The sequence below is a fragment of the Cnephaeus nilssonii genome (genome assembly GCF_951640355.1).
Source record: "Cnephaeus nilssonii genome assembly, chromosome: 6".
NCBI lineage: Eukaryota > Metazoa > Chordata > Mammalia > Chiroptera > Vespertilionidae > Cnephaeus > Cnephaeus nilssonii.
The window spans coordinates 80981253-80991676 of NC_137077.1; positions in this window are offsets into that span (position 1 = coordinate 80981253).

A 10424-nucleotide genomic window follows, 5' to 3' on the forward strand; every position below is an offset into this window, starting at 1 on the left:
TTAGGGGCAATCAGTAGCAAGGGAAGGCAGTTGGGAGGACTGGGCCTTCAGGGGAGGGCAGTTGGGGGGGACCAGGATTGCAGGGGAGGGCAGTTTGGGGAGACCCAGGCCTGCAGGGAAGGGCAGTTGGGGGGGACCAGGCCAGCAGGGGAGAGCAGTTAGGGGTGATCCGGGATCGGACCTAAACGGGCAGTCAGACATCCCTCAAGGGGTCTCAGATTGGAGAGGGTGCAGGCTTGGCTGAGGGACACCACCCCCGTGCACAAATTACCAGGCCTCTAGTATTATATAATATCCTTACATATTATATGTGATATAATATATAAATTTGAAGTTTAGTTTCCTAAAATTTAAAGTACGCTCACAAATAGAAAGAAAAGAATAATTCCTCCAGTAGAAAATGAAGTAATAGATAAATGAAGTCCCCCACAGATGCAAAAAAGGTCTATAAATACATTAAAAATGTTTAACCTCACGAGTAATCAATAGGTACAAAAATTTTGCAATGAGGTCATCTTCTTCCCGATTGAATAGGCAAGGATTTAAGAAATGATAATACCAAATATTGTACACATGAGAGAAACATGCACTTCCATGGAAACTAACAGGAATATAAATGGAGATAGCCTTCTAGAGAGAATAATTAGAAAATGGGGTTATCAGGTTTAAAATATGCATACTGTTTGATGTACCGATTACATTTTTGTGAATTTGTCTTAAAAATAATTATAGATATGTAAAAATAAAAATACAGAAAACATTATCTCAGCATTTTTTGTAATATTGAAAATGAAGTTAATTTACTGGAAAGATGTTTACAGTATAATATTAGGTGTAAAAAGTAAATTACCAAAAGCTATGTGTAGTAAGTATAATTGCTTTTAAATAAATACTCTCCACATCATGTGCATATTTCCATTTATTTCAGTTCATGGGGGAAAGTACTTTATGTGAGCTGCCAAAGTGTTAACAATGATGTATTTCTGAATGAATGAGATTGTAAAAGATTCTTAATTTTCATGATTTTACTTATCTATCCTATATAATAAAAGGCTAATATGCAAATTGACCTAATGGCCGAACGACCAGTCGCTATGACACGCACTGACCACCAGGGGACAGATGCTCAATGCAGGAGCTGCCCCCTGGTGATCAGTGCGCTCACACAGAGGGATCGCCACTCAATCAGAAGCCAGGCTCATGGCTGACAAGCGCTGCAGTGGTGGCAGGAGTCTCTCTCACCTCCGTGGTAGCGCTAAGGATGTCCGACTGCCGGCTTGAATGTGCCTAAGCTGTCAGTTGGACATCCCCCGAGGACTCTCGGATTGCGAGAGGGCACAGGCTGGGCTGAGGGACTCTCTCCTACCCCCCGCCCCCCGCTGAGTGCATGAACTCCATGCACCGGCCTCTAGTATTTTATAATGTCAAACATAGACATTTTTCTGATAAAAATAAAAAAGTAAGAAAAACTAAAATTGATAAAAGAATCAGGTTACAATCACCCCTCCATTTCAAATCTGTTTATGTTTTGCTGCCCAGCTTAAAAAACTTTGACTGACTCATTTGCTGCATAAAAATCCAAGCACATTATGTTTGCATCTAAAGTCAGTTCATATCTGGTCTTACTTACAATATTGACTTCATTATCCTCTGCATCTCCTGGGTCCTTTGAATACTTTTGGAAAATACCAAGCCCTTTTGTCCTCTGCTGAAGAACTTTTAACCTTATGTCTCTGAAAAACATCACCTCTTCTGTGAAGGCTTTCCCATCTTCCTAAGAGTTAGTGGTTTCTCAGCTAGCTCTCATAGCATATTTTTATATGATTTGCCTATTTTCTTCCTAGTGTCTGCCATTGCAAACCTCATGCTTGCAACACTCCAGGTAAATACATGTAACATACTAGTACATGCAGCTATGCTATTCCTGTCTCTTAGGAATGGAAAGAGTTGGCAATGGATACTGTCACCAACTAGATGGAATAAAGCAGAAATTTGTAAAAAAAAAACAAAAACAGAAACAACAGCCGAAACCGGTTTGGCTCAGTGGATAGAGCGTCGGCCTGCGGACTGAAAGGTCCCAGGTTCGATTCCGGTCAAGGGCATGTACCTTGGTTGCGGGCACATCCCCAGTAGGGGGTGTGCAAGAGGCAGCTGGTCGATGTTTCTCTCTCATCGATGTTTCTAACTATCTCTCTCTCTTCCTCACTGTAATAAATCAATAAAATATATTAAAAAAAAAAACAGAAACAACACAATAAACCAATAAAACCAATAAAAGATCATCACACATGTAAAATCCTTCACATGTAATTAGAGTTTATACAGTATCCTATGTAATAAAACCCTAATATGCAAATTGACCAAATGGCGGAACGACTAGTCACTATGACATGCATTGACCACTCAATGCAGGAGCTGCCCCCTGGTGGTCAGTATGCTCCCACATTGGGAGCGCCGCTCAGCCAGAAGCTGGGCTAACAGCTGGCGAGCACAGCAGTGATGGTGGGAGCCTCTCCCGCCTCCAGGGCAGTGCTAAGGACCCCTTGGGTGATGTCCACCTGCTGGCTTAGGTGGATATCCCCCGAGGGGTCCCAGACTGTGAGAAGGCACAGGCCGGGCTGAGGAACCCCTCCTCTGCACCCCCTCCCCCCCCCAGTGTACAATTTGCTATGCCCACCAGCCAATCAGGAGTGAGCATGCAAATTAACCCAACAAAGATGGTAGGTAATTTGCATATGCAGGCACCCAGCAGCCTGGGTCCTGGGAACATCCTTGGGACCCAGGCTGCTCCAAGCCTGTAGGCCTGCGCATAGGCCCTAAGCTGCCAGGGTCCCAGAGCACCCCTGGCCACGCCTGGCCTGTGGGCCTTGGCGCCGATGCGCCAGGGGCGGGGTGGCAGAGGCTTGAGCAGGGCCTGAGCAGAGCCAGGGAGCCCTGCCCAAGCCACAGCAGAGGCTTGATCGGAGCAGGAGGCCCTGCCAAAGCCAAGGTAGAGGCTTGAGCAGAGCTGTGAGGGCCCTGCCCAAGCTGCAGTGGAGGCTTGAGCTGGCAAGGGGGCGGGGGTGCCAGCTTCGGCATGCCAGCAGTCCTGCCTCTGCCCATGAGCTGCAGAGGAAACACCTTTTCTGACCGCGCATTGGCTAAGCTCCCTGTACGCCACTGGTAATGCTCTTGGTAACTTGGGTAATAAGAATATAAAAAGGTGATCTAGGGTTTTTCCACTTCACTCCTGGAAGGAAAAAACGAAGGTCTGCTGCTGGAGGGGCTAAGAAATGTCATATCCTGCCCTATCGGGTTTGGCTCAGTGGATAATGCCTTGGATTGCTGACCGCAGGGTCCGGGTTTGATTCTGATCAAGGGCATGTACCTAGGTTTTAGTCTCCTCCCCTGGCTGGGGCCCAGGTCAGGGGCTCATGCAGGAGGCAACTAATCAAAGTGTCCCTCTCACATTGATGTTTCTCTCTGTCTTTCCCTCTCTCTTCCACGCTCTCTAAAAATCAATGAAAACATATCCTCAGGTGAGGATAAAAAAAGGAAAGAAAGAAAGAAATGTCATATCCTATGAAAGACACATCTTGAAAATGCCTAAAGAAAGTTTTCCTTTTTTCATGGTGAAGGGACTGGAGTCCGTGTTGATGAAAACACCTTGGCGGCTGTGGTGGCTGGCAGTGGCTGCAGCAGTGGGGTGATGGGGCTGGTGCCTTTCCCTGATCAGCTCGGTTGTCTCCCACAAAGGGAGGCCAGACTGTAGGACATCCCCTGAGGGCTCCCAGTCTGTGAGAGGGGGCAGGCTGGGCTGAGGGACCCCCTAACCCATGCATGAATTTCATGCACTGGGCCCCTAGTTTAACATAAACATAAAAAGTAGATAGACAGCCGAAACCAGTTTGGCTCAGTGGATAGAGCATCAGCCTGCAGACTGAAAGGTCCCGGGTTTGATTCCGGTGAAGGGCATGTACCTTGGTTGCGGGCACATCCCCAATTGGGAGTGTGCAGGAGGCAGCTGATCGATGTTTCTCTCTCATCGATGTTTCTAGCTCTCTATCCCTCTCCCTTCCTCTCTGTAAAAAATCAATAATATATATATATATATAAAAAGTAGATGGACAGATGGATGGATGGACGGATGGACAGATAGAATGAATAGATAGTAGTGTACTGTTCTCCTTGATTATGCATTAATGGAACTATGGTCATATACTGTTCTAAATGAACATGAAAATAATCTCTTTAATAGAAACAATCTCAGTTATTGTAAACTGTGCTGCTATGAACATAGAGGTGCATATATCCTTTCTGATTGGTGTTTCTAGTTTCTTGGGATATATTCCTAGAAGTGGGATCACTGGGTCAAATGGGCGTTCCATTTTTAGTTTTTTGAGGAAACTCCATACTGTTCTCCACAGTGGCTGCACCAGTCCACATTTCCATCAGCAGTGTACGAGGGTTCCCTTTTCTCCACATCCTCGCCAGCACTTGTCATTTGTTGATTTGTTGATGATAGCCATTCTGACTGGTGTGAGATGGTACCACATTGTTGTTTTGATTTGCATCTCTCAGATGATTAGTGACTTGGAGCATGTTTTCATATGTCTCTTGGCCTTCCTTATGTCCTCTTTAGAAAAGTATCTATTTAGGTGAGTTGCCCATTTTTTATTGGGTTGTTTATCTTCCTTTTGTTAAGTTGTATGAGTTCCCTGTAAATGTTGGAGATTAAACCCTTATCGTAGATAACATTGGCAAATATGTTCTCCCATGCAGTGGGCTTTTTTTGTTGTTGTTTTGTTGATGGTTTCTTTTGCTGTGCAAAAGCTTTTTATTTTGATGTAGTCCCATTTGTTTATTTTCTCTTTACTTTCCATTGCCCTATGGGCTGTATCGGTGAAGATATTGCTTTGGCATATGTCTGAGATTTTGCTGCCTGTGGATTCCTCTAAGATTTTTATGGTTTCCCATCTTACATTTAAGTCCTTTATCCATTTTGAGTTTATTTTTGTGTATGGTGTAAGTTGGTGGTCTACTTTCATTTTTTTTTGCATGTATCTGTCCAATTTTCCCAACACCATTTATTGAAGAGACTGTCTTGACTCCATTGTATGCTCTTGCCTCCTTTGTCAAATATTAATTGAGCATAGTAGTTTGGGTTGATTTTTTGGTTCTCTATTCTATTCCATTGGTCTATATGTCTGTTGTTATGCCAGTACAAGGAAGTTTTGTGAACAGTGGCTTTGTAATATGCTTGATATTTGGTATTGAGATTCCTCCTACATTGCTCTTCTTTCTCAGGATTGCTGCAGCTATTCAGGGTCTTTATTTATTCCAGATGAATTTTTGGAGAGTTCGTTCTAGGTCTGTGAAATATGCTGTTGGTATTTTAATGGGGATTGCATTGAATCTATAGATTTCTTTGGGTAGTATGGACATTTTAATGACATTGATTCTACCAATCCGTGAACATAGTATGCTCTTCCATCTATTTATGTCTTCCTCTATCTCTTTTTTCAGTGTCCTGTAGTTTTCTGAGTAGAGGTCTTTTACCGTCTTAGTTCAGTTTATTCCTAGGTATCTTAATTTTTTTGGTGCGATGGTAAAGTTTCTGTAAGTTCACTGTTGGTGTATAGAAATGCCATAGATTTCTTGGCATTAATTTTGTATTCTGCTACATTGCCAAATTCATTTATTAAGTCTAATAATTTTTTGATGGAGTCTTTTGGATTTTTTATGTACAGTATCATGTCATCTGCGAATAATGACAGTTTTACTTCTTCTTTTCCAATTTGGATGCCCCTTATTTCTTCTTCTTGTCTGATTGCTGTGGCTAGCACTTCCAGTACTATGTCGAACAGAAGTGGTGAAAGTGAGCATCCCTGTCTTGTTCCTGTTCTTAGTGGAAATGGTTTTAGTTTTTGCCTATTGAGTATGATGTTGGCTGTAGGTTTGTCATATAAGGCTTTTATTATGTTGAGGTATGATCCTTCTATTCCCACTTTGCTGAACGTTTTTATCAGAAAAGTGTGCTACTGCTGTAAAAAGGAAGGAACTCCTACCATTTGCAACAGCATGGATGGAGTTGGAGAGCATTATGCTAAGTGAAATAAGTCAGTCAGAGAAAGATAAATATCATATGAACTCACTCATTTGTGGATTATAATGAGCAACATAAACTGATGAACAAAAACAGATCTAGAGACAGAGAAGCATTGATCAGATGCTCAAACCTCAGAGGGAAGGTAGGGGAGGGTGGAGGTAAGGGGGAGAGAACAATCAAAAGACTTGTTTGCATGCATATAAGCATAACCAATGGACAGAGACAGCAGGGGGATGAATGCATATATGGAAGGGGGGGCAATGGGAGGATATGGACACATATGTAATACCTTAATCAATAAAAAAAATAGTATCTTTCAAATTCTTTTCCTGGTTAACTTTTGAATGTTTTCGGGATGGCAATTTGTTTTCAAATAACATGCTAGCTTCAATCAGTTGGTAGTGGCTACCTACAGTCCTATGCTGGTTCATCCCTATTCAGCAGAAAGGAGGAGTATGATCAATGGCAACGGCATGGGATAAGGAAGTGAGTGGCAGCATATGCCATCCCTGGGCATGTCAACCTTCAGAACACTTCGATAATGGGAATTTGAGAGCGGTAGGGCTATATAAACTCTTCTTTTGCTTTCTCACTCCTTGATTCCCATCTCTTCTCACAGGGTCTATGTTCTTGGATAGTATCCCAAATGATGTTTTTCTTCATAGTCAAGTTCTATATAAACGCACGTTGATAAATTAAAACACCTTTAGTCTTTAGAACCTTCAACATAAATAAAGAGATAGGATTAACATGGTACATTTTAATGAGTCTGTAGGTAAAAATCACTTAAAGCAACTCAGTTTGTTCTAGTGGCTGAATAAGCAATGTTTCTTGATAGTTTGGTACTAGCTTGTACTAATGAGCCATTTTAAGCATAAGAAATTTGGGGAGTTATTTGGCTGGGGTATGCAAAAAACAAGGTGTCATGCTAGGGCTTGTTAAAAGTTCCTCTGTAACAAATTCAAAGTTATACAATATTATTAACTGTGTCTTGGCAGCTCATTTTCTTCTTGTATAAACAGTCAAAAAAGCAGCTCTGGCTTATTTAATTCTCAGAAAAGAAGAATTGGAACCATTTAGCCTGCTTAATATCAAAAGCTACCTGATCCAAAGGCAAATCAGGAGGAATTTCACAGAACACTTTATTTTAGTTACATCACCCGATACACAAACTATATGACTGCACAAAAAATAGAATTTTTTAAAAAGCTCTAATGCAAATTTTATAACATTCATTTATTCTATTATTTCTCCATTTTTAAATTTTATTTTTCAATTAGTTTGCATTCAATATTAATTTGTATTAGTTTCAGGTGTCTAGCATAGAGGTTAGACAATAATGTACTTTTTTACAGTGATTCCTCTGAAATTGCCTGTACCCACCTGGCATCATACATAGTTATTACAATATTGACTATATCCCTATACTGTACTTGACATCCTCATGACTATTTTGTTACTAACAATTTGTGCTTTTTAACCCCTTTACCTTTTTTCACCTAGTCCTCTAAGCGCCCTCGTCACTGGTCTTCCTTACCCACACCCTTTAATGCTCTTCCTCTAACTTTTCTTTTTCTACCACATTTTAGGAACTTCCAGGAATTACAGTAATCCCTTGTTGCTTGTTTCTCTCCCTTAATATCTATCTTTTTTAGAAACTCCTCCATTCTCATGGTATGATTTACCAACTTTGTATGGATTGATTGCAAAATGTTTACCTTAAGTTCCAAACTTTCGATAACTGTAGATCAATCATGCTCAAAACAAATAGTAAACTCTTATCTTTCTTTCCAGAAAATGATACCTTTTAAATATATAACCATCCACTCATTCTTCATTGAATCAGTACCAATTATCTTTCATATGGGTCTTTTATCAGGACCTATAGAATTCATACAAGTGGTTAAGACCTAGTCATTTTCTGAATTTCTCCCATCTTGCCTAAACTTTTCTTAGTTTAACTTTAACTTCAGCTATTCTTTGCAGGACCTAAAGAATTAGGCCAGTGCACAGATAAATTTTGATTGGTGAAGAGTGAATATGAGAAGATGATGAGATTTATGATTAAAAATTTCTCTGGTAGATCAGTGCAGATAATGGATAGTTGGAATATACCTAAAAGGCCATTTTAATTCTTCGTGAACTTAGGAATGAGGGAGAAAAGGAAGGCGTGGGTCATAATTAATGTTAACATCTGATTGTGACTTTCTATGTTACCTCTTCTAGAAAATAATCATATTTGAAATGGTCCAAAACTGAAATAAATGAGGAAGAAAGTATAACACTTATACTGGTCCCCATACAATTTGGGTGTGGTATTCAGAAAATATATTCTGGTTAAATGAATAGTTAATAGGTTAGATTCGTGGTGAAAATTTGAGTAATCATGAAGGGCTGTTAGGGAATATATTTTTTTCCTCTAAAAGTGGCTTTCTCAGCACATCTTCATTTGCATTATGCATCTGTCAACCCAATTTACTTCTGGGCATGACTCCCCATCTCTTGTCTTCTCTGACTAATCACATTTTACTCCTATCAGTCTCCTACATCATTTTAATATTATGTATTTATTTTTTAAAATATCTTTTTATTGATTTCACAGAGAGGAGAGAGGGAGAGAGAGATAGAAACATCAGTGATGAGAGAGAACCATTGATAGGCTGCTTCCTGCACACTCCCTACTGGGGATCCTGCACAAAACCCGGGCATATGCCCTGACTGGGAATCATACCGTCATCTCTGTGGGTCGGTGCTCAACCACTGAGCCCCATTGGCCAGGCTATTGTGTACTTTTTGAAAAATGTCATGTGGTAATTCCATGTCATTCCACTGGTGTTTATCTTGACTCCCAAGAGAATAAACTTCTGAATGTCAGAAACTAGATTTTCTAATCATCTAATAATCTCTAACAGAATGCTCTACACAGGGGAGATCTAAGTGCCCATCAGTAAATGAGTGGATAAAAAAGCTGTGGTATGTTTACACAATGGAATACTATGCAGCAGTAAAAAAGAAGGATCTCTTACCCTTTGAGACAGCATGGAGGGACCTGCAGAGTATTATGCTAAGCAAAATAAGCCAGTGAGAAAAGACAAGCATCACATAATCTCACTTATAAGTAGAATCTAATGAACAAAATAAACTGACAAACAAAATGGATCCAGAGACATGGAAGCATGCAACAGACAGATGAATCTCAGAGGAAAGGGGTTGGGCAGGAAGTGATTAACCAAAGAACTTACACATGGACACAGACAATAGTGCAGTGAAGGCCTGGGAAGGGGGCAGGATCGGGGTGGATGAGGTCAACATGGGGAGAAAAAGGAAACATCTGTCATACGTTCAACAATAAAGATACATATAAATAAGTTAATTAATTAATTAAATAAGTAATTTAAAAGTTTGGTGCCTAATTCTGATGTAATAAAATATGTTAGCAATGATCATGTCATAGAAAATATCCAGTTTATTCTATGTTAGAAGGGCTTCATTTTGATCATGTTGGGTTGTTTGTTCTACTGAGTTTGTGTTTAAAGTTGCCTTTGGTTTCCAGGAAGCAAATGTTCCCAGAAGATTAATCTTTTATTCCTTTGTTTTCAGTGCACTGCCTCTTCCCATGAAGTAAATTTCCAGATGTTGATGTGTTTTCTTCCACATCTGTTCGTGAATCCTGATATTTGGTTTTCTTCACATACAAAGTTCTGGAATTGAAATATGTTTAGTACATGTTGAAAACAGCTCTAATTAAATCACTTTTAAAATATACCTATATTTTTTATTGATTTCAGAGAGGAAGGGAGAGGGAGAGAGAGATAGAAACATCAATGATGAGAGATAATCATTGATCAGCTACTTCCTGCACACCCCCTACTGGGCATTTGCCCTGATCAGGAATCAAACTGTGACCTCCTGGTTCATAGGTCAACACTCAACCACTGAGCCACACCGGCCAGGCTAAATCACTTCCTAAAGCCTTGATAAGACTATTTCATCACTTCAGACTTAGCTATGACTAATATAGACATTGAGAGCTAGAAGAAATTAATTAGGTGGTGCACTAGCTGATTTGGCTCAGTGGATAGAGCATCAGCCTGAGGACTGAAAGGTCCCAGGTTCAATTCCAGTCAAGGGCACATGCCTGGGTTGCAGGCTCAATCCCCAATAGGGGGCATGCAGGAGGCAACTGATCAATGATTCTCTCTCATCATGGATGTTTCTATCTCTCTCTGCCTCTCCTTTCCTCTCTGAAATCAATAAAAAATATATATTAAAAAAAGAAATTAATTAGGTGGTTTGTGACAAAAGATATTGAGTATCACTTTCAAAATTATATAAG